This window comes from Taudactylus pleione, unplaced genomic scaffold (genome assembly GCF_031769625.1).
Source record: "Taudactylus pleione unplaced genomic scaffold, aTauple2 ptg000762l, whole genome shotgun sequence".
NCBI lineage: Eukaryota > Metazoa > Chordata > Amphibia > Anura > Myobatrachidae > Taudactylus > Taudactylus pleione.
Window position 1 is genome coordinate 1,976,415 of NW_028285164.1, and position 26,487 is coordinate 2,002,901.

Sequence of the window (26,487 nt, forward strand, 5' to 3'; positions counted from 1 at the left end):
GACGCCGGAAGGGTGGAGGAGCACACGGGAGACACCGGAAGGATGGAGGAGGATGAAACGGGATGCGGGGGGGGGGAGAGAATGCAGAGGGAGGAGGAGGAAACACGGATGCAGATAAAGGGCAGGAAGAGGAGACGGGATGCAGAGGGGTGAGACAGTATACAGAGAGGGAGGAGGAGGAGGAGGAGGAGGAAACTGCATGCAGAGGGGGTGTGAGGAGAAGGAAACAGGATGCAAAATGGGATACAGAGCTAAGTGGGGTAGGAAACAGAAGTGGGACGAAACGTGAAGCGGAGGGTGGAAACAGGAGGAAAAGGGATAGAGATGGGAGAAGCATGAATGGGAAGTGGAGGGAATAATTCAGCCATTGATTGGAAGAATACAGGAATGGGTGACAGGAAATAGGGCAAAACACAATTCAGAAATAAAATGAGGGTTGTTTCAAAAGGTAGTGAAAACCCCTACTGAAATGAAGTGAGGGGGGCGAGAGAACACACGGGAGGATACAGGAGGGGTGACTGATATTCAACTAGATAACAGGGGGGACCGGAAGAGGGAGACATGGTAAATAGGAGAATTTTATCGTTTTTAAAGCACATTTATGACCTATGAGTGTTACTATATGAACACATTACCCAGTTATGTCCTAATGAACCAAGAGCCACAATTAACCCTTCCCTGCCATGCACATCAGCTCCGGAAACGGGTGCCAACTTGTCTAGCCAGGTAGATTGTATGCATTAACCCATTTCCTGCTGGCGAGTCCAGTGTTAGTTGGGTAAATAACAGATGCAGGCACAGCAGCCCCCTCCTCTTCTGCTGACAGCCCTAGTTACAGGTTTACTATTGGCTTTCACACAGAGGGGCAGGAAACGTGTCAGACAGAGCAATAATACCCAATACATCCATCTGCAGCCCCATCACCATCCCGTGACATAGCCGATACCAGGCCTTTCACACAGGACACCAGATAGTCACTTTCCTTTACCCCGCCTGCCGCTGACCCCCTACATCGCACCATTAACCGCCCCGCCTGTCGCTGACCCCCTACATCGCACCCTTAATCCCCGCTGCCGCTGACCCCCTAAATCGCACCATTAACCCCCGCCTGTCGCTGACCCCCTACATCGCACCATTAACCCCCTTCTGTCGCTGACCCCCCTACATCGCATCATTAACCCCCTTCTGTCGCTGACCCCTTACATCGCACCATTAACCCCCCTTCTGTCGCTGACCCCCTACATCGCACCATTAAGCCCCCTCCTGTCGCTGACCCCCTACATCGCACCATTAATCCCCTCCTGTCGCTGACCCCCCACATTGCACCATTAACCACTGGCTGCGACCATATCTAGCCGTCACCAAGGCTGCCGCTGACTCACTCACTGCCTCTCACCCTTATCATGGCTGCCGCTGACCAACTGCATCTCGTCATCACATCGGCGCCCACAGACCCCCTGCGTCTCGCCCTCGCCAGGACTGCCACTAACCACACTGCATCTCGCCCTTACCACTTACCCAGTCTCTGCGTCTCGCCCTCACCACAACTGCTACTGACCAGCTGCATATTGCCCTCACCATGGCTGCTGCTGACCGCAACATCTCTCCCAGCGGCTGCCGCACTGTCTCTCCCACACAATAGCTGCCCCTAACCCTTAAACCTCTCCCTCACATATGCCAGTGTCGTTCTAACATCTCACCTTGCAGCTGACCCACTAGTCCTGTCGCTTAACCCCCAACTTCTGCTGCCCTCTCCTGCTATATCTCGCCCACAGCAGCGCGCTCTGCCATATATACCACGTCACGGCCAATAGCACGTTCTTCCCTATATACCACGTCATGAACTATAGCACATTCTGACCTACCACGTCATGCTCACCAGCATGTTCTGCCCTACCACGTCATGCCCACCAGCATGTTCTGCCCTACCACGGCATGCCCACCAGCATGTTCTGCCCTACCACGGCATGCCCACCAGCATGTTCTGCCCTACCACATCATGCCCACCAGCATGTTCTGCCCTACCACGTCATGCCCACCAGCATGTTCTGCCCTACCACGTCATGCCCACCAGCATGTTCTGCCTTATATACCATGTCATGCCCACCAGCATGTTCTGCCTTATATACCACAACATGCCCACCAGCACGTTCTGCCTTATATACCACAACATGCCCACCAGCACATTCTGCCCTATATACCACGTCACGGCCAATAGCATTTTCTGCCCTATATACCACGTCATGAACTATAGCACATTCTGCCTTATATACGTCATGCCCACCAGCATGTTCTGCCCTATATACCACTTCATGCCCACCAACATTCTGCCCTATATACCACGTGATGACCTACAGCACATACCACGTCATGCCCACCAACATTCTGCCTTATATACCACCTCATGCCCAATAGCACGTCATGAACTATAGCACATTCTGCCTTATACCACATCATGCCCACCAGCACGTTCCGCCTTATATACGTCTTGCCCACCAGCACATTCCACCTTATAGACCACGTCATGCCCAATAGCACGTTCTGCCCTATATACCACATCATGAACTATAGCACATTCTGCCTTATACCACGTCTTGCCCACCAGCACGTTCCGCCTTATATACGTCATGCCCACCAGCACATTCCACCTTATAGACCACGTCATGCCCAATAGCACGTTCTGCCCTATATACCACATCATGAACTATAGCACATTCTGCCTTATACCACGTCTTGCCCACCAGCACATTCCGCCTTATATACCAAGTCATGCCCAATAGCACGTTCTGCCCTATATACCATGTCATGCCCACCAGCATGTTCTGCCTTATATACGTCATGCCCACCAGCACGTTCCGCCCTACATAGCACGTTACGCCCAATAGCATGTTCTGCCCTATATAATACCACGTCATGAACTATAGCACATTCTGCCATATACCACGTCATGCCCACCAGCATGTTCTGCCTTATATACGTCATGCCCACCAGCATGTTCTGCCTTATATACGTCATGCCCACCAGCATGTTCTGCCTTATATACGTCAAACAAAAAAAAGAGAATGGGATACCAGCGCTAGAACATATCACTAAGCTAAAATAATAGTTAGGGTGGACGGTTTCGTAAAAAGAATATGTATTTATTACAGCAAATTAAATAATCATCATCTAAAAAAGGACATAAAAAGGAAGCTGGACTTCAATCACACCCAGCGAAACGCGTTGAGCGCTTTTCTATGATTGCCACTTGGACAAACCACTCCTAACTCCACTTGGATGTACACTTGTGACTCTGGACTGAATTATACCAGTTATTGGCAGCAGTAAAGAGCATCCGGAGGACTAACATCTCTGCGGTAACCCTGCCAAGGACTGAATGAACTTTGCCATTCCTGAACCGGTAACATTGTTCGGCCTTATGAGTCTTACTGATACCAAGGAGTAAGACTGAATATTATTAAGACAGTTTCTTATGTGGTTGTCCTATAAGATCTATTCTATACCTCATTGGTTTATTTCAACGGATAATGATATAGGTCCTTTTTTAGATGATTATTGTTTAATTTGCTGTAATAAATACATATATTTTTTAAGAAACCGTCCACCCTAACTATTATTATTTTAGCTTAGCGATATGTTCTAGCGCTGTTATCCCATTCTTCTTTCTTGTTTATAGCTTCTTAGGGGCTGACACCCCTTTTACCAGCTGCTCTCATACAGCGCTTTGGCCCTTTATACGCTTATATACGTCATGTCCACCAGCACGTTCCACCTTATATACCACATGCCCACAAGCACGTTCTGCCCTATATACCACGTCATGCCCATCAGCACGTTCTGCCCTATATACCACGTCATGAACAGCATCTTCTGCCTTATACCACGTCATGCCCACCAGCACGTTCCACCTTATATACCACGTCATGCCCACCAGCACGTTCTGCCCTATATACACGTCATGAACAATAGCATGTTCTGCCTTATACCACGTCATGCCCACCAGCACGTTCTGCCCTATATACGTCATGCCCACCAGCACGTTCTGCCCTATATACCACATCATGCCCACCAGCACGTTCTGCCCTATATACGTCATGCCCACCAGCACGTTCTGCCCTATGTACCATATCATGAACGATAGCATGTTCTGCCTTCTACCACGTCACGCCCACCAGCACGTTCTGCCTTCTACCACGTCACGCCCACCAGCACGTTCTGCCTTCTACCACGTCACGCCCACCAGCACGTTCTGCCTTCTACCACGTCACGCCCACCAGCACGTTCTGCCTTCTACCACGTCACGCCCACCAGCACGTTCTGCCTTCTACCACGTCACGCCCACCAGCACGTTCTGCCTTCTACCACGTCACGCCCACCAGCACGTTCTGCCTTCTACCACGTCACGCCCACCAGCACGTTCTGCCTTCTACCACGTCACGCCCACCAGCACGTTCTGCCTTCTACCACGTCACGCCCACCAGCACGTTCTGCCTTCTACCACGTCACGCCCACCAGCACGTTCTGCCTTCTACCACGTCACGCCCACCAGCACATTCTGCCTTCTACCACGTCACGCCCACCAGCACGTTCTGCCTTCTACCACGTCACGCCCACCAACACGTTCTGCCTTCTACCACGTCACGCCCACCAGCACGTTCTGCCTTCTACCACGTCACGCCCACCAGCACGTTCTGCCTTCTACCACGTCACGCCCACCAGCACGTTCTGCCTTATACCACGTCACGCCCACCAGCACGTTCTTCTTTATACCAAATATATATAACAACTTCCTAAACTGCACTATGGGTCTCCCAGCCAATGACACTTCCGAACCTCCATATGCAATCATACAGCATGTGATCATATACAAAAAGCAGAATCAGGCAGTAATCTTTTTATGGAAGTCTCTGGTTCTCTATCCAGCTTAGTAATAATGATCTACTTTCTATGCAGATAAAGGCATAGATTCACAGGTCCATCGTACAGAGCTGGTCAGTCCTGGCCCCGTTACAGCTGTCTGTACACTCGGGAGCAGGGCAGGGCCCTCCACACTCAGGAACAGACACAATAATGGTGTTATACTGCAAACATCGCTGCAAGTATACGGTGCCTGGAAGGGGATAGACTATAATTCCAGCTGGTACCTGTCTCTAACAACATGTCTAATATAGAGATAAGGGGCCTTTCCTTTGATATATACTGTTATTAGGTGTCTTACCCATTACACGATTATGCACGAGTTAACTTTTGGTATAATTTGCTTTTTCAGAGGTTTCTTTCAGACAAGAGAAAAGAAAAGTGCCCCCAGTTTTGTGGTGACTGTATTGTGTAGGACAGCGATTATACATGTGCAGTGTGTATAAGCAGTATATCGTCTGGCCAGAGTGACAGGGAGATGGGAGGAATGAGGCAGGGAAGCTGCAGGTAGTGCCCATACAGGTGGGATGCAGGTTCTCTCTGTAAGGGGTCTATGTACTAAGCAGTGATAAGAGACAGAGTGAAAAGTGATACGTCTGTGATAAGGTACCAGCCAATCAGCTCCCAACTGTCATTTTTCAAACACAGCCTGTGAGATGGCAGTTGGGAGCTGATTGGCTGGCACTTATCACGGCTTAGTACATAGACCCCACAGTGTCTCCAATAGGGACTGTAGTAAGTCCGATCATGGGCACCATAGCCAAAATTATTCTCATTGTTACTCTGACATCGGTAGCCAATCAGAAATTATGGTAAATTATACAGATGTCTGTACAAAAATTTACACTACGTGTTTCATAAAAGTGATTTAGAATTAACAAAAATCACAGTGAAAAAAAAAATATATTTTTTAAAAATCATAGTATCTATATCCCCTTCAATTTGTAAAATATAAATGTTTTACCTACATATATATTTGATACATACACATAGGGTGGCTACTTTCTTAAGAACACCTGTAGTCCTACTTGCTAATGCAAATATCAAATCAGCCAATCATGTGGCAGCAACTAAATGGATAAAAGCCTGAAGACATGGTCAAGAGGTTCAGCTGTTGTCCAGACCAAACACTTGAATAGGCATCAAATGTGATCTAGGTAACGGACTGTGGAGTGAGTGTTGGCGCCAGACCGGGTGGTTTGAGTCTTTCAGAAACTGCCGATCTCCTGGGATTTGTGTGTACAACAGTCCCTAGGGTATATAGCGAAAGGTGCACAAAACTTGAAAAAAAAAACACATTCAGAAGGTGGCAGTATCATGGGCGAAAATACCAACAAAGCATGGTATAAATGCCACAGCCTGCCTGCTTATTGTAGTGCACCGCTATGGCCACCGTCTCCCCATCCTCTGATGGTTACTCCCAGCAGGATAAGGCGCCATGTCACACAGCGCACGTCAGTTCACGCCGGTTCCACGTACATGAGCTCAGCATACCCAAGTGGCATCCACAGCCATCAGGTCTCAGTACAATAGGGCACCTTTAGGATGTGGGGGGGAACGGGGAGGGGGTTTCGCAGCATGGATGTGCAGCCGCCAAATCTGCAGCAGCTGCGCGACGCCATCATGTCACCATAGAGTCTGTAAGGAATATTTCCTGCATCTACTTTTATCCATATCAGAACATTCCGGCTGTTCTGGGGTAATGACGGGTCATTTATATATAAAAATAGCATTCAATACAAAAACTGCATCTAGAAATAGTATAGGAATATGTACATACTGTGACAATGACCTGCAGTGCAGGCTATGTAAGCATTCAGCTATTTTAGTATGTGTGTGGTTTCAGTATATTTACAGACATAGCCCGGGCACGCACAGAATAAAACGCTTCCGTCATCAGACTCCTCCCAATCTCTCTGCTGCTAAATTCCATAAACTTAAAGATATAAAATATGATAAAAGGTGGATTTAAAGGATAAAAAAAATAAAAAAATTTTACCAGACAAGATTTAAACGGCGCAATTCAATTGTTTTCAGTACCTTTCGCTCCCGACGGAGCTATTCAATTGTTGCTCCAGTCGGACGCGATCAGCTGCTGGTGCCAACATTCCAGCTTGCACCCCCCGGGGGTGGCAAGCTGAAATGCGTGAAGAGAGACCTGTTTGGGGCGCCCAACCGGCACTTTTCGCAATCGCGCCCCAGCGCTTTGGTCGGGTGTAGCCGTTTTACGTGGCTAAACCCGACCACTTTGGGCGCGATCGACGCGAAGATCGGCATCAATTGAATAGCACCATGCGATCTCCCGTCACCTTAGACGGGAGAACCGACGCGCTAAAACAATTGAATTGCTCCCAGAATATATTGCTTTGTATAGAATGCCGACTATAGAATGCCGAACCGGACAAATACTGTATCCAATAACTAAAGCTCAGGAAATGCCAGTGTTTAAATTAATATTTGCCAATTAATAGTGGGCAATTAAATACTTTACGGTTTTCTGAAAGTTTATGCTTTGTTCCCTAATTGTGGTACTGGTCAGTGAAACGCGTGGATTTAACCATATGTGCTCAGACATGTAAAAAAAAGCGATTTAACAGTAATAAAACATCCATATTACACCTACCTACTAGAGATAGTCTGGACATAACCATCCCGACCCTAATCACTACTACAAGAATCCACTAAAAGCAATACAGCTGCTCAGGGAAACAATGTTACCCTTATACTACGGAGGAACCGGTGACTGTTACATACTGTTGTTCCAACAATAAGGCAAAAATATGTACAAATGTTTACAGCATTTTTTTTATTACCAGGAAAATAGACATTAACCCGTCAGGTTCAATGAAAACAATGATGGGTTATTTTATGCTACGCCTTCTGACGTAACAGTCATACGAAACGTGTACACTTTATTGGTACCTGTACCATCTATGACAGGGGTAGCCAACCTCGGCCCGCAAGAGCTACCGACAGGTCACGTTTTCCAGGTCACCCAGCAGGAGCACATTAGCGCACGGACTAGATCTACAGTGAGCTGCGTCTACCACACTCACCCGCAGGGATATATGAACACTGAAAATGAGGTGTATATTATGTAGATATCTGCCAATCACACAAAACTGTTATTTAAAATGATCCACAAAACAATATTTCCAGCAAGGTAGAACTGTATAGTGAGGCCATTACACTCTGGATCCTTAAGTCCCCCTATACCTTTGGTATACAAACAAGTTTAATGTTGTACATGGCACATCCTACTTCCTATAGCTGGCACAGTCCAGACTACGGACAATACTGCTATAGTGAGCGTCACTTATATCCAATCTGCTGACTGTTGTTATACAAACTCAATTTAACACTTACATTTGTCTTATATTATGCACTAGGACATCAGGGCGTATGCTATCTGTGCTACCTCTACTTTATACCTCACTCATTTCTGGTGCTAACACCTGTGATCGCTGCACTGGTTACACACAGAACCTCATTACTTCTACAAAGTAGGTGGCTGGGAAATAGAGCTGAATATAGAGGCAAAGGTGTAATCTTTTGTTGGGAGAGATTTACATACAGGTATCCCACCTACAGACAAGTGTAACATGAGGAGTCACAGAGCAGTGCGCCTAATGTACACATATACTATATGGATAAAAGTATTCGGACGCCTCTGATCATTACACCAACAGGGACTGTAATGACATTGTATTCAAATACATATACTTTAATATGGAGTTGGTCCCCCGTTTGCAGCTATAACAGCTTCCACTCTTCTTGGAAGTCTTTCCACAAGATTTTGGAGGGTTTCTGTGGGAATTTGTGCCCACTCACTCTGTACAGCATTTATGAGGTTCGGGCACTGATGCTGGACGGGAAGACCTGGCTCCCAATCATCCCAAAGGTGCTCGATGGGGTTGGGGTCGGGGCTCTGTGCGGGCCAGTCATATTCTTCCACACCGAACTCGCCAAGCTATGTCTTTATAGTCCTTGCTTTGAGTGTACTGGGGCACAGTCATGTTGGAATATAAAAGGGCCTTCCCCAAACAGTCACCACAAAGTTGGAAGAATACCATTGTCCAAAATGTCTTGGTATACTGAAGCATTAAGATTGCCCTTCACTGGAGATAAGGGGTATAGCCTAAGCCCTGAAATACAGCCCCTACCATTATCCCTCCTCCACCAAACTTCACAGTTGGCACAATGCAGTCAGGCAGGTAACGTTGTCCTGGCATCCGCCAAACCCAGACTCGCCCATCTGACTACCAAACAGAGAATCACCATTTGTCACTCCACAGAACACGTTACCACTGCTCCACAGTCCAGTGTCAGTGTGCTTTACACCACTCCATCCGACGCCTGGCACTGTACTTGGTGATGTGAGGCTTGCATGCAGCTGCTCGGCCATGGAAACCCATTCCACAGTATTTGTGCTTACATTAATGCCAGTGGAAGCTTGGAACTCTTCAGCTATGGAATCAGTAGATCGTTGGCGACTTTTACTCACCATGCGTCTTAGCAGTCGTTGACACCTCTCTGATTTTATGTGGTCTTCCACTTCGTGGCTGAGTTGCTGTTGTTCCTAAACGCTTCCACTTTCTAATAACATCACTTACAGTTGACCGTGGAATATCCAGCAGGGATGAAATTTCAGGAACCGTCTTATTGCAAAGGTGACGTCCTATCACAGAACCACGCCTCCAATCACAGTACCACGCCTCCTATCACAGTACCACGCCTCCTATCACAGTACCACGCCTCCTATCACAGTACCACGCCTCCTATCACAGTACCACGCCTCCTATCACAGTACCACGCCTCCTATCACAGTACCACGCCTCCTATCACAGTACCACGCCTCCTATCACAGTACCACGCCTCCTATCACAGTACCACGCCTCCTATCACAGTACCACGCCTCCTATCACAGTACCACGCCTCCTATCACAGTACCACGCCTCCTATCACAGTACCACGCCTCCTATCACAGTACCACGCCTCCTATCACAGTACCACGCCTCCTATCACAGTACCACGCCTCCTATCACAGTACCACGCCTCCTATCACAGTACCACGCCTCCTATCACAGTACCACGCCTCCTATCACAGTACCACGCCTCCTATCACAGTACCACGCCTCCTATCACAGTACCACGCCTCCTATCACAGTACCACGCCTCCTATCACAGTACCACGCCTCCTATCACAGTACCACGCCTCCTATCACAGTACCACGCCTCCTATCACAGTACCACGCCTCCTATCACAGTACCACGCCTCCTATCACAGTACCACGCCTCCTATCACAGTACCACGCCTCCTATCACAGTACCACGCCTCCTATCACAGTACCACGCCTCCTATCACAGTACCACGCCTCCTATCACAGTACCACGCATCCTATCACAGAACCATGCTTGTAGTCACTGAGCTCTTCTGAACGACCCATTTTGTATCACAAATGTTTGCAAATGGAGACTGCACGGCTAGGAGCTTGATTTTATACACCTGTGGCAACGGGTCTAATTGAAACACCTCAATTCAATAACGAACAGGTGTGGCCAAATACTTTTGTCCATATAGGGCACGATTCTATTCTATGCGATGTGAATAGCGCCGAGAGATAGCTCCCGGAGCTATTCAATTGTGCGCGGTGTTTAGTCGGAGAATGCCCGTTCTCGCGACTAAACACCCTGATTAAGGCGCGATAACGGGCATTCCCCGACCTAACTTCCCGGCGCAATGCTGTTTTCCCGGTGCTAAGGGCAGAAAACAGCCTCGCGCCGGGACTTTTGTCGGATTTCTGCTCTCATCCCCGGGGGGATGCGAAAAGAAATCCTAGTAGGACATGGCAGCGCGGTGTATTGAATAGCTCCGGGAGCTCACTCCCGGCGCTATTCACATCGCATAGAATAGAATAGTGCCCATATTGTACCATGCCTGAAAATGGCGTCAGTAGATAATGCTATGTAAGTTTAGTGGTAACTATAACAGATTCTCACAGGGCACTGATCCTCCTCGACCTTAAAGCGCCATGTGAGGCAGTGGACCACCTTCCTCCACCAACATAGTTCCCCTCCAACATCCAGTCCCTCTCCACAATATTTCCAGGGCAAGGTCATTTCTCACCGGGTATATTAATTCCACTGCCTGGGCCTGATCTTTGAATTGGCCCTCTCCCACACTCCGCACATCCAGTCTCTCTAACAAATGTGCCGCTTCCACTTCACAATCTCTCTAGAATCAGGCCCTCTCTCACCATGGACAACACCAAACCGCTCACACATGCACTTGTCATTTCCCACCTGGACTACTGCAACCTTCTTGTTTCCTCTCTCTCTATCACTTTAATCCATACTTAATGCCGCTGCTCGTCTTATTCCCCTCTCTCACTACTCTCCATCAGCCCTCTGCCAGCTACTAGTACAATCCAAAACCAATCATGCCACTCCCGATACTTCTCAGGCATCCACATTCCTCCCCGTCATCCCACCTCAGCTATGGTCACCTTTCACTCACGCATCAAAGACCTCTCTCTTCCTCCCTCCAGTTCAAATGGGTCCTTAACAATCACCTATTCGTAAAAACCCATCCGCCTCCTCATTTCTCAGTCCCTCTGTACGCTCACTTACTGTCCCAGTTCGCCCTCCTGGTTACGTCTCTGTTCCTGTGTGTCCATCCACTTGTTGGGTTCAGACTCATTAAATACAGATTTACTAAGTTCTTACCCCTCCCCAAATTTGCTTTACTTGCTTTCACTAGCGATGAGCTGTTCTACCGTTCCCCTAACATCCCCCAGTAAGGCCGGGTACACATCAGAAGAAGGACGTGTATCCCAGCCGACCCGACGCCCGATGGAAGGATATATCGGGCTGCCGTACACACTGCACGATCCGGGGTACAACCGCACGATATACCCTTCCATCCGGCATTCACCCGCATGCCGTTGACCGCTTGGTCGTCCCATCTGACGTGCAGTAAGATGCCTTAGACAACACGTGATTAAACGAAAACACCATGCGATGGGCACGATAGGTCTTTCCAATTTGCTGGACAACGGTATACTGTCCAATACATGGCCTAGTGTGTACCCAGCTTAACTCCACCCTGCAATTTGTTGTATAGTTTTGTTACAGGTGTCTTAAGTATTAATTATCAATTTTGATCCCTGCACGGCGCGGCAGATATTGTGGCACCATATGAATAAAAGACAAGGCTATAATTTTAATATAATTTACACCCGCTTATGAACGGCGCTGCGGAACCCTTAAGGCGGCATAAAATAAAAGCCAATATTCTGCATTTAAATCACCCATCAAAAATATGAGATATGGTAAGAACTTACCTTTGTTATCTCTATTTCTACGAAGTCCATAGGGTACCACAGGATACCTTGGAGTATAGGTGATGACGTCAGGCATCGGGCACCATAGAGTTAAGTTTTCAGCCTCCCAGGATGCACTAGGGTCCCCCTCCTATACCCCGCCCCCGAGCCAAGGCATCTCAGTTACGTACGAAGCCATAGGCCGGAGGAGGAGTAGGAAGAGAGAAAAAAGATCTGGACACACACAAGAATCACATTCTCACCAGAGGGAGACGGAAAAACCGGTGACCAGAGCAAAGCCCATCTGCAGCACAGGTGCGACAGGGCGGGAGTCCTGTGGAACCCTATGGACTTCGTAAAAATAGAGATAACAAAGGTAAGTTCTTACCATATCTCATATTTTCTACATCAGGGTCCATAGGGTATCCACAGGATACCTTGGGGATGTCCCAAAGCAGTATCCTTTAAGGGTGGGGACGCTCCTGTGCTGAAAGGAGAATCCGCCGCCCGAAGGAAGCATCCCGAGAGGCAAAGGTGTCAAAAGCGTAATACCTCACAAAGGTATGGACAGAGGACCACGTGGCAGCCTTGCAGATCTGGACTGCAGAGGCACCACGTCGAGCTAACCACGAAGGACCCACAGACCTAGTGGAATGAGCCCTCACAGACGATGGAACCGGAAGGCGTTCATGAAGATAAGCTTCTGAAATTGCCATACAAATCCAACCTGCCAAAGTTTGCTTTGAAGCAGGCCAACCCTTTTTACGGAAGCCATAGAGGACAAACAAGGCGTCCGACTTCCTAAACGAAGAAGTGCGGTCAACATAAATCCTTAAGGCCCGCACAACGACCAAAGTGGCCTCACCCACTGAAACATCAGGTGAGTTAAAAGCCGGCACAACGATTTCCTCGTTGATGTGATAACAACTTTAGGAAGGAAACCAGGACGAGTGCGCAGCACCGCCCTGTTCCTATGAAAAATCAGAAAAGGGGGTCTACATGAGAGAGCCCCTAAATCAGAAACACGTCTGGCCGAAGCAATGGCCAGAAGGAAAATTGTTTTAGCTGTCAGCCATTTGAGGTCCACTGAGCCCAGTGGTTCAAACGGCGGTCCCTGGAGAGCCCTCAGGACCACAGCTAAATCCCAAGGCGCCACTGGTGGAACAAAAGGTGGCTGACTTCTGAGAACACCTTGCATAAAGGTGCACACATCAGGGATTGCAGCAATCCTACGATGGAACCAGACGGATAGGGCAGACACCTGCACCTTCAGAGACGCAAGGCGAAGCCCATGGTCCAGTCCCGCCTGTAGGAAAGCTAACACTCTAGACAGACTTAACTCCCGAGGAGCATAACCTCTCGGCCGACACCACTGGAAGAACGTATGCCACACACGATGGTATATCCTCGCAGAGGATGGTTTCCGAGCCCTTAGCATTGTTTGCACTACAGAGCTGGAAAAACCCCTGGATCTTAACATGGCCGTCTCAACAGCCACGCCGTCAAAGACAGCCGAGTCAGGTCCGGGTGAAGACAAGGACCCTGTGACAGGAGGTCCGGGCGTAACGGCAACCGCAGAGGAATGTCCACGGACAGTCCCTGGAGGTCTGAGAACCAGTGCCTCTGGGGCCACGCGGGAGCTATCAACAGGAGCGTCCCTCCTTCCTGTTTGAATTTCCGGATTACCCGTGGAAGGGAAAACGGAGGAAACAGATAAGCAAACCGGAACGTCCACCGGACGGACAGAGCATCCACCAGAGATGCCTTTTCGTCTCTTGTGCGAGACCCGTACACCGGCAACTTGTTGTTGTGCCGTGACGCCATGAGGTCGATCTCTGGAAGACCCCACCTGTCCACCAGAAGTTGAAAGACGTCCTGGTGCAGAGACCATTCCCCCGGATGAACATCCTGGCGACTGAGAAAGTCTGCCTCCCAGTTTAGGACTCTCGGGATGAATACTGCTATGGCCGGGAGATTACGCTCCGCCCAAACCAGGATTCGGGACACCTCTACGAGAGCCGCCCGACTTCGGGTTCATCCTTGCCGATTTATGTAGGCCACGGTGGTAGCGTTGTCCGACTGGACCTGCACTGGGTGACCTTGGAGAACCCGATGTGCCTGCTGGAGAGCATTGAAAACCGTGCGCAGCTCCAAGATGTTTATTGGAAGCTCTGCTTCCGTCCGAGTCCACCTGCCCTGGAACAAGTGTGGACCCGTGACTGCTCCCCAGCCCCGAAGACTGGCGTCCGTTGTCACCAGGGCCCAATTCGCCACCCAGAACGGACGACTCTTGTTGAGATGGGTCGTCTGCAACCACCAGGCTAGGGACAGGCGAACCTCCGGAGTGAGCACCATCATCTGGGATTTTAGACTCTGAGGCAGTCCATTCCATTTGGACAGGATCAATTGCTGCAGAGGTCTGGAGTGAAACTGGGCATATTCAACCATGTCGAATACTGACACCATGGAGCCCAGTAACCTCATCGCCGAGTGCAGAGACACACAGAGATTCTGCAGACAACTGCGCACCCTCAACTGCAAGGCAGAGATCTTTTCCCCCGTCACAAAGATCATTTGCTGTCCGGAGTCCAATAAGGCTCTGAGGTGCAGAATCCTCTGAGACGGGATCAGGGTGGACTTCTGCCAGTTTATCAACCAGCCGTGCTGTTGCAGTACCGCAATGGTCAGGTCCAAGTGGCGTAGAAGGAGCTCTGGAGATCTTGCCACCAACAGAAGGTCGTCCAAGTACTGTTGATGGCGTAAAAGAATAGGGACATGCAGGTAAGCGTCCTGTATGTCCAATGACACCATGTAGTCCCCAGGTTCCAGCGCCAGAATGATGGACCGTAGGGTCTCCATCCGAAACCTCGGCACCCGCAAAGACCTGTTGAGTGCTTTGAGGTTGAGGATCGGACGATACGACCCATTGGGTTTCTGCACCAAAAACAGATTGGAATATAAACCCTGGCCCCTCTGGGAGAATGGAACAGGCACTATAACTCCAGCCTGGAGCATAGTGTGCAAAACCTTCCGCAGTTCCGTGGCTTTGTTCCGGTCTGATGGAAGACCCGTGGTGAAGAATCGAGACGGGGGCCTGTGCCGAAAGGAGAGGGCGTACCCGTGAGAAACCACCTCGAGAACCCAAGTGTCTGTCGTGGTAAACGGCCAACACTGGGCGAACTGCAGCAGGCGGCCTCCCACTTTGGGATCCCCCAAAGGGAGGCCGGGACCGTCAGGCCGCAGGCTTGTCATCTGGCTTAGGTGCCGGACGTCTGGTACTCCAGGCCTGTTTCCGGGGCTTGGCCGATTTTTTGGGGCCAGCCTGACGGGGGAAAAGACTGTGCTTTAGGCCTACCCTGGGCCCTGAAAGGCCGAAAGGACGACGTACCTGAACTGGAAGGAACTGCAGCAGACGGGAGACATGCAGATTTGGCTGCCGCCAGCGTGGCTACAAGTTTGTCCAGATCCGGACCAAATAGGACTTCTCCATTAAAAGGCAAAGCTTCCAAGCCCTTTTTGGAATCAGCGTCCGCCTTCCAAGATCGCAACCATAAGGTGCGACGAGCAGCTACAGCTGCGGAAGAAATCCAAGATGCCAGGGTACTGATATCCAAAGCCGCTTCATTGATATAAGTGGCCGAATCCCGGAGACTGCCTATCAACTCGGTCTGTTCAGCCGAACAGTCGGAATCAAAAGACGCCTCCAAACTATCAGCCCAGCACTCCATAGCTCTGGCTACCCAACAAATGGCCATAGCCTAGCTGCCCTACCCCGCAAGGGAATAAACGGACTTTAGGCAGATCTCCACCTTACGGTCCATAGCATCCTTCAAGGAAGACATGGAGGGCATGGGCAATGTGGCACTACGAACTAGGCGTGTCACATGAGAATCCACCTGTGGAGGGGCATCCCACTTAGAAAAATAATTATCCGCAAACGGATAAGCCACCGCCAAGCGTCTCTGAGGTGGATACCGTTTGCCAGGATGTTTCCACGCCTCCTCTAAATGGTCCACTAACTGACCTGAAAGAGGAAACACTGTGGCGTCACCCTTAATATCCTTAAAAAAGGCATATTTAGACTTTGGACACCGGAGAATCTTCATCCTCAATCACTAAGCTGTGCGGACTGCCCGAATAAGTCCAGGAATATAAACCTTGGACCTAGCGTCCGATTCTTTAGTACGGAGAGGTTCCTGGTCAGAAAGATCCAGAATCTCCCCATCATCAGACGTCACATCGTGATCCTCTTAAGGAGCGGACAGACGCCATCGGCCGCTTATGTGGCCTCAACACAGACTCCCCTTGTAACATGTCCGACAAGTGCTGTACAGAACTTGTCAGTGAATTAACCCACGCAGGCTCCTGAGAGACCTGGTGAGGAGAAATAGGGAGACTGTGGGGTACCATCAATTGTCTCTGGAAACCCTGCATGGGTGACGACACCACTGACTGCTGGGACAATCCCATCTGTGGGAACGCAGGCTGCGAGGCTAACTGGCCCACCAGGGTTGTAAGCGCTTTGGCGAAACAAGCCCAGAGCGGCTCCTGTACCGGAGCCGTGACAGTAATTGGCCGCGCCAATAAATAACACTGCCGACATAGCCCCTCTGCGTTACCCTCCCCCTCCGCTATTGGTACCTTGCATGTAGTACACATAAGCTGGAGAGGAAAGTCACTCTCAGACATGATAAGTATGTGACCCCTCTCACTGATACTCGTTAGTATAGTGGGAGAACCGCCCTGCAATCACGGCACCGCAAGGGCTTTAGCAGAAAAAGATCAGGGACAGTGAAATGGCTGACAGTAGAAAGTGAAAGTACAGGCAGCAGACGCTAGCAGAAGTCACATACAATACAAAGAAATCAATTCCTGCACTATCAGCGCTGATTCTCAACTACGCAATCACAGAGCCTGGTAGGACACAGCGCTGCATACACAGACCTTAAGCCAACGGAGGATAGGTATGCCGGGGTACCCAGACCGCGATGCCACCAATCTACAGCATCCAACAGCGCTCACCATGTTTCCAGGAAAGATGGCCACCGAGGAGCAGAGAGGAGGCCGGCCTGGGGGAGGAGCGCTGCCACAGGGCCAGTCAGCAGAGCAGAGAGGGCTGTGTGCAGCGGGGGAGGCGCCGGCTGTGTTAGAGGGAAGGCGCGCTCCCCTGGCATACATTTAACCCCTGGGACGCCGCAGCGCTACCGCTCAGCCGCGGTCCGCTGTCCCAGGGGGGTAGTGGAAGCGCAGGTTAGTACCTAGCTTCACGCTGCAGCCAGTCCCCAGGGAGCCCCCTGCCTGGGGACTCTGGACCATGTGTCAGCAGGGTCCCACCGCGGGACTCCGCTGCTTACCTGCTGCCCCCTTGGATCCGGCCATGGTCCCAAACATCTAGGGTCACCGCTAGCTGTGACCCCAGATGCCTACCAGCATCCCCGGATCAGTACCGGCGTTCTGGTACCGGCGGGGGTGTAGGGAAGACAGCATGGACGTCAGTAGTGACTGTCCATGCTGTACTTCCAGAGGTGCAGCCACAGCTGCCACGAAGAAAACTTCAGGGGCTATCCTTAGCCCCCCTCTAAACAGGTGCTCCGACTCTGAGCCGGGCACCAATGAAACTGAGATGCCTTGGCTCGTGGGCGGGGTATAGGAGGGGGACCCTAGTGCATCCTGGGAGGCTGAAAACTTAACTCTATGGTGCCCGATGCCTGACGTCATCGCCTATACCCCAAGGTATCCTGTGGATACCCTATGGACCCTGATGTAGAAAAGTTGAAACAAATACATGAACAAAAACATCCTATTGCTTGCCGAGATATGTTGCAGAAATATTTTCCCTTTAGTTGGTCTGTTGATAAATTGAACTGGTCCCTTTAGTTTTTTATTAGAATATTAAACAGATTGATAATCGAGGGAGTAGCTGTCTGCTCGGAAAATCTTTCAGGAGATGCTCAGTACACAGTGATATATTCTGATGAAAATCCATCCCACACCCCCTCGCTCCCCAACATGAATCCACACGTGTAACAGCCTTGTACCCCTGCAACACTAAACCATTTAGATTGGTTCCCAAGCCCTGCAATATATGGAGAAGCTGTATTCAAAGCTGAACACTGTATAATGCAACAGCAGAGGAATGCTTCACCATGGTCAGAGGAAATCCCAGTGATGTCACATGGGATTTCCTCCCGGTGTCCAGGACCTAGCGTCTTACTTGGGATAGCTGAGCCCGCCGACCCATGCAAGACATGACTAGTAGATCCATGCCAGACACAACTAGAAGATTCATACCGAGATGGAGGCAATAGTTATTGCCATTGTTGCTACCAGGAGCAAGTTTGCAGTATATATATATATTTATATTATATGTCTCCATATATACAGTGCCTTGCCAAAGTATTCACCCCCTTGGCTTTTTACCTTTTTTTGTTACATTACAACCTGTCATTTCTTTTTTTTTTTTTATCTGAATTTTATGTGATGGATCTGCACAAAATAGTCTCATTTGATGAAGTGAAATGAGAAAAAAAAAAAATATAAAAAATAATCTTTATAAATAAAATTCTGAAAATTAGCATGTGCATGTGCAATCACACCCTTTGCTATGAAGCCCCTCAAAAGTTCTGGTGCAACCAATCACCTTCAGAAGTCACATAATTAGTGAAATGAAGTCCACCTGTCCACCACATGATCTGTCAGTATAAACGCACCTTTTCTGAAAGGCCCCAGAGGCTGCAACACCACTAAGCGAGAGGCATCACACCATGAAGACCAAGGAGCTCTCCAAACAAGTCAGGGACAAAGTTGTTGAGAAGTACAATCCTGTGTTGGGTTATAAAAAAATATCCAAATCTTTGATGATCCCCCGAAGCACCATCAAATCCATCATCAAATGGAAAGAACATGGTACCACAACAAACCAGAGAGGGCCGCCCACCAAAACTCACAGACCGGGCAAGAAGGGCATTAATCAGAGAGGCAGCACAGAGACCAAAGGTAACCCTGAAGGAGCTGGTGTATCTGTGCATGTGACCATAATAAGCCGTACACTCCATAGAGCTGGGCCTTATGGAAGAATGGCCAGAAAAAAGACATTACTTAGTGATAAATATAAGACACGATTTGAGTTTGAAAAAAGGAATGTGGGCGACTTCACCAAATGTATGGAGGAAGGTGTTCTGGTCAGATGAGACTTAAATTTAACTTTTAAGTTCAGGTTGTGAGGCAACAAATCCCGAAAAATCCATAGGGATGTGAATACTTTTGCAAGGCATATACATACACACATATTTAATTATATATATATATATATATATTATATATACATACACACACACTATTTAATATATATATATACACACTTTTTATATATATATATATATATATATATATATATATATATATATAATCTCCATGGCCAAAAGGGTGTGGGATCACTCACAAATTTGCCTAAGAACACAGCCATGAATAAAGAATGGCACCAAAACATCCTCCAAGAGCAACTTCTCCCAACCATCCAAGAACAGTTTGGTGATGAAAAATGCCTTTTCCAGCACGATGGAGCACCTTGCCATAAGTCAAAAGTGATAACTAATACCCCTTTTCCACCAAAATTCCGGGTCTGACCCAGAGTTGGAACAGAGTTCCTATCTGGATCAGACCCGGAATTTAGCCGGCACCGACTCGGGATATTCCCGAGTCGGCACCGCTCACACCGGAGTCGGGTCTGCATAGACCTGGCTTTCCCGGCGTGAAAGTGGACACTTGGAAATGTCATCTCCAAGCGCCACTGAAGCCGGACCAATCGGCCGGCTAGCAGCGCTCTCCAGGTCATCGTTACCCGGAGTGCGCTGTTTTCACCGCAGGGTTTCACGGTCTATGCCCGTGTTAAACCCTGCTAGTTACCTGGGTTGGATTGCCGGGTCACTCGACCCTGCGATCCAACCCTCTCCCCTTTTACACCAGGGAGCTGCCCGGGTTAACCCTGCAATAACCCGGGTATTAGCTCCGGTGTAAAAGGGGTATAAGTGGCAACGGAACAAAACATTGACATTTTGGGTCCATGGCCTGGAAACTCCCCAGAACTTAATCCCACTGAGAACTTATGGTCAATCCTCAAGAGGCGGGTGGACAAACTAAAACCCACAAATTCTGACAAACTCCAAGCATTGATTAGGCAAGAATGGGCGGCCATCTGTCAATAAAAGTCACATACTGACTATCTAATGTCAATAAAAGCCTTTGACACTTATGTAATGCTGTAATGTTACATCAGTATACCATAGTAACATGACAAAAAGGTCTAAAAACACTGAAGCAGCAAACTTTGTGAAAACCAAAGCTTGTGGCCATGGCTGTACACACACATCAATGTTAATCGAGTTGCCCCCGTTATATCTGTATTGGCTCCAGGTTCGGTAAAAGTAACCATGGGCAGAATTACAGATAGCTAGGAATTGCAGACAAAAATCCTCAACGAAAAATAAAATAAAAACTATTTTAAAGTGATAGCCCAAACACCCTGCATGTGAAGCTGGCTACACACTAGATGATCTTTTGAGCGATTTGCTCGATTCCGACGGATCGAAGCAAAAAAAATATTCAAAAACGTCTAGTGTGTACCCACCATGTCGGGTAGTGCACGCTCCCGTGGGGTCGTCAGCCACATTGTCAGGTCGGCCCTACATGCAGCTAAACTTGACGATGCAGCCGACGACCCCAAGGGATGCAGAAGAGGACAACATATTGGGCAGTCGGCCAACGAATCTCCTAATGTGTACCGGTCAGCCAATAGGACAGCCCGTTGGCAGTGGGCTGTCGCCCGATGGATCGCTGGGTATACGTGTCGTTTAGTGTGTACCCAGCTTTACATAATATAGTAACAGAGACATGCATCTGATGGCGAGCAGGACACCGCCTGTGCGGTGGTTTGTAGGTTCTCCCAGTGGCTTTCCTCCAGGTGCACCAGAGAACCATACTGGCGGGGTGATTGGCTGCCGATAATAAGGGACGTGTGTGTTTTGGAGGGAATTTAGACTGTATGGGGTAAATTTACTAAAGTGAGAGTTTTTAGAAGTGGAGATGTTGCCCATAGTAACCAGATTCTATTATCTTCTAGAAGGTACATGTTACAAGGCTAAATGTTAAGTAGAATCTGATTGGTTGCTATGGGCAACATCTCCTCTTCTAAAAACTCATTTTACCCCTAAGTCAGTGGTTCCCAAACTTACTCCTCAAGGCACCGACAGTCCAGGTTTTAAGGATAACCATGTTTAAGTACAGGTGACTTAATTAGTACCTGAGTTTGATACCATCTGTGCACAAGCATGGATAGCCTTAAACCCTGGCCTGTTAGGGTGCCTAGGGGAACGAGTTGGAGGACCCTGCTGTAAGCACCAATGGGGAAGGTACAGATGTGAACGAGTCTCTGTACAGTGCAGAGTACGACGCTATATACATTTATATACCTTTTTCTTTTGTAGATTAAGCAGTGAAATAATTCCCCAGAGGAACCCAAACCGCAAATCCAAGAGAAGGTGTCTGGCCATAGAGGTAGCAGCCACTTCCGGTCTTGAAGGGGTTTGTTATACCCGATAATTTATCACACCGTTATTTGACAGTATGAGCATTTCCAGTGTTACCTGGACCTAAGAGCGCTCATCCAATCAACAGCAAGAATTCATTTTTACTTGGTTGCGTCAGATCACGGATGTTACATTCTGCTCACCGGAGGTCCTGGTCTTACCATGTCCATCTGCTCCTCTACAAAGAAATCCTGCCGCCAAAGCTCCACCCATCGGTACCGCTACAGCCCCCCCCCTCCTGTATATAAACAGCATGGCACCCCAATATACCACTGCTATGTACTCTAGTGCAGTGATCACTACAACAAACCCTTCATCCCACAGCAGAATCAGCGCCAGAATCCCTGTGTCACACATCGATCCATCTAGACCTCCATCTGTATCAGTGGTTACACTCATGAGTTAACAATTTATAGCACAATTTCATAATAATTATTATTTTTTAGCAAGGTTGATACCCATCCACAAAGACTTAATGAGGGCCTCCCCAATTTACCCCCTCCCTTTACTGCTAGGACCAATGATGATGCCAGGCCTCCAGGAGATGTATAATGTTGGCACCAGCACAGCGCCCCCTTCTGTCAGTAGACCACAAAAGATTTACTTCTCAGCACAACAACAGACACAAGGAATCCACCACCAGGGATCTCCTACCAAGGATGGGGTCCCAGGTGACTGAACTATCATTAAGGTATATACAGGGGTGCCGGCATTGGCAAATCTTAGACCCACAGCGTTGTCTGCATTATGCCAAAACAACATAAAAGGGAGACAATCTGTATCAAGTCCCAGAATCTTGCATCCATTCACATCGATATAAAGTACTCCTAAAAGAGCTGTTCCAGCATTCATTTCTAAAGTGTACAGGCTGTTGGGGTAGGTCCACCCCATCCTAGGATTCCTTTTCCCAGAAAAATGGCAGCTTGTAATGAGCAACATATGACTCTCTAACAGCCCTACAGAAAGCCATGGGAATGCAGCATCAAAACATTTACCACCAACTGTGCATACAGGCCGGACATTGCTGCTGATCACATTATTAAGTTGAAGTAAACCTCACCTACACAAGTCTTACTTTTGATGAGCACCCCCCCCCCAAATCTCAACTCAACCACCCATGACCACCATTCTTGTTCAATGCCAAGTGTCTCAGCTGTACCAGTAATGCTGAAAGCATATGTGCCCCCGCCACGCCAATGCCCCAACAGCAGGGCGCTGACTCTAAATCCTGTCCGGCTGGTTCCCTGGGCTTCTCCCAAATGCTCTTTTGAAAGAATGTCACCGCAAAGCCCTATACAGACAAACCTGCACAATTTCTAGGTAGCTATTCCTCCTACACGCTTTACTCTGTGGGGACAATGCAATTGTTTTCTCGAGCATATAAGTAATGGGCGCCCAACGGGCGATATTCAATTGTTTTACTGATGGTTGTGAATGCCCGTTACTTATAACGCATGTTGTGCCCAAATGCACCGGAGTCAGACGCACAAAGTAGCCAAACCCATGCAAAGTAATGGGCGCGTTGTCCAAGCGGCAGCTTGGGGTGCCCAAAAGCTAGACGTTTCCCAGATTTCTGCTCGTAACCTCAGAAGGGTTCCAGTAGAAATAGTGGGTGCCCGTGGCATAAGTGATTGAATTTGCGCCAGTCACTTTAGGTGGGAACTGCAGTCAGCGCAAATAATTGAACCACCCCTTGTATGTATAATCATTGTGCATATGTTCCAGAGAGTAGAAATATTTTTTTCTTCAACTGCTGCCCCTGTGGATCTCCCCAGCAAGCACCAACCCACCAAAGCCCTGGCAGAGCTCGCCAGCCACCACCAGGGCTCCCTCGCCAGCCACCACCAGGGCCCCCTCGGAGCTCGCCAGCCACCGCCAGGGCCCTCAAGCTGTTGACAGTCCACAACAGAGACTCACAACACAGGATATCACTGCAAATCTCAATTTCCAGGTAGGGCATACGGCAGCTGGGCACTTGATCTGGTCACAATCAGTTTTCCAGATAGCACCTTATTTAACCATACGTATCCGACTACCATCAACTTTACACCTTTCCTTAACCGCATCATTTCACAACCCCCTGCAAGCGGATCTCCAGGATTCCCAATGACACACCACACACACACACACAGGGGGGGCGGCTGCCCCAGCTTACCTGAATGGTTCACCGTGCTGTGGGTCCTCGGACTCCTCGCCTGTTTCGCAGCTCTCAATGGGCGAGGGGCAGCAGTCTCTGCCCGCGGCCTCCCATGCTGGCTCTCCGGGCAAGCCCCCCTGTCCCTCTAACCCCGGCGGTCACTCTGGACATAAGCGGGTGTGCCAGCCTCGCAGTCCCCTACCACCTTGCCCGCTGAGGCCACCCAGCCCGGGCAGTGCATGTATCGGCGGTCTCTTTGTGTCTGACAGGTCCCCAAAGCCTGTCTCTTTGTGCCGGTCTCCTGTGCAGGTACTGGTGGCGGTCTCTTGCGTGTCAGCGCTGTCTCTCGGACCTCTGGCAGCCCCTACAGAGATATACAGACGTACAGCTCAGATCTGTGGCCCCGATGCAGCAGCTCTGCTCCCCACAAGGCCTCCCACCCCCTGGATTATATATAGATATAATGATTATGTGTACAGACCTGGGTGGGTGGGTGAGCAGGATGCAATGTAGATCATGTATAGGTGCTGTGTCCTGCCTCCAGCCCCCTCTATGGCTCCCTAAGCATGTGTGTGAGCCTGTCCCCGGGTGTCAGTGCTGTGCTCTCCCCCTGTAAGGTGTATTAATGCTGCCTACATGATGTGCCCAACTGCAGACACACCAGCCCCCACCTCTCTCCCATGCACATATATAGGACACAGCTCTGTGTGTATGTATGTATGTGCCCTGTGTGCAGGAGCCCCAGCTCAGTGTCAGTCTATAGGGAGCATCCCACAGCCCCCTCCCGTCCTCTCTCTCTATACAGCTCTTCCTCTCCTTTCCCCCCTCCCTTTTTTTTTTTCCTCTCTCTCCTCCATCCAAGATGGCGGACCGGGCGGGAGCTAAACCGGAAGCGGCTCGGGGCCCTCCCGCGCATGCGCCGGGTCGCTAGTCTCGGCGGGGCGTCTCCGTGGGGAAGGCTATGGCTCGGGTGCGCAGGCGCAGACGGGGCGCCGTGGCCTCTGGCGCTGAGGGCATCTGCCCGTGCATGGTTTTTTTTTTTTTTTTCTTTTTTAAATCTGTAAGGAAAACTTTATTGAATGTAAACAAAAAATGATGTATGACATTTTTTTTTTGGGGGTGCCCGCACAGCAGCTATATTAAGCTTTAGCTTATTATTTAATGTTTAAAAAGAAACAAGCGTCAATTGCTAAAATGTTACAGACTTCTTTTTTTGTTCAAATATGTCGCAAAGATGAAAATGTTCTACGCTATATGCATTAATTGATACAAGGATAGGCATCTTTCCATATATATATATATATATATATATATATATATATATATATATATATATATATATATATTTTATTTTGGCTATTATTGTGGCTTGCATATTGAGAACCATACTGATAATTAGGCACCTTGGTTTTTTTTTATGAAGCCACACCCCTGAAGAAGCCGTTTGTGATGAATGAAACGCGCTGGTATTGTAATAGCTAGCTGTACTACAACAATGACACACGCATCCACTGACAGCTTACTCCCCAGTGAGGGGTATTGTCGACTTGCACTTAACATCTCTAGCGGCTGGTGGTCAGTTATACGCCTACAGCATACTTGCTTACTCTCACGTAACAGCCGGGAGGCTTTCCGAAAATCGGCACACGCCTACACCCTCCTACCGGCGTCCACTTTCTCTCTGCTGCTGCCCACTTATTCAATACAAGTGGGCGGTTTGGGGGGGAGCCAATGATGAGATTTGCGCTGAATTGCGTAATTGTGGCCCCCCCTGCTGCACAATGACGGTAATCTCGGCATTCTGTAGCGGGGGCGGGGCTGAGATGACACGGTCGCGCAGTCATGCCCCCTAACTTGCATCACTCCCCTCGCCACGTCCCCTGCTATACCGACCAGGTTGCCTCCTCCCAGATTGTCGGCATGTATGGCCTACAGCAGTGGCGTCAAACTTGGGCCCCCTCCAGCTGCAGTGGAACTACACATCCCAGCATGCACTGCCACAGTTTTGCTATTAGGGCATGCTAAAACTGTGGCATGGCATGCTGGGATATGTAGTCCCACAGCAGCTGGAGGGCCCGAGTTTGACACCACTGGCCTACAGGAATCCATTTTTATGTAAGAGTATTTGAGCTGTTTTTTAACAAGTGTATGAAATCGATCATTATACTACACAATTAATGGCCTTGGGCCTTGTTTCTTGGGTGCCATTGGAGGACAGGTTTTCCCATAGGACCAATCACCATATTAAGAGATCCTTGCTTGTGAAGACAACATAAGCCAGAATTGGCAATGGAGCACATACTTCTTGAAGCTTGCCGAGTTATCCTAGAAGAGAGATCCAGATTGAGGACTACAATTTAAAGACCATTTAGATTAGCAATATATCAAGGAACTTTGATGTACGCCTAATATATACTTATTTTAAGTCATTAAAATAGTTTAAAGACTTACCAAACTACCAGCGCCCTCTTGGTGTTTGTATTGCTTGCATTTTTCTGGAGGGTCCAGTCCAAGTGCAAGAGGAGCA

General features: G+C 48.9%; 1 protein-coding gene across 3 annotated transcripts in view; it reads right to left on the bottom strand.

Moving 5' to 3' along the window:
• TAOK2 (TAO kinase 2) overlaps positions 1–24,803 on the bottom strand; it is a 72,280-nt gene extending 47,477 nt beyond the window's left edge. Inside the window, exons 1-2 of one of the 3 annotated variants that reach the window (XM_088457499.1) lie at positions 24,442–24,801; positions 23,979–24,324 (exon numbers count right to left, since the gene is read on the bottom strand). The gene's annotated coding sequence lies outside the window, so the exon portion shown is untranslated. The other 2 variants (XM_088457497.1, XM_088457498.1) reach the window with 2 other exon arrangements.
• Positions 24,804–26,487: the final 1,684 nt, after the last annotated feature.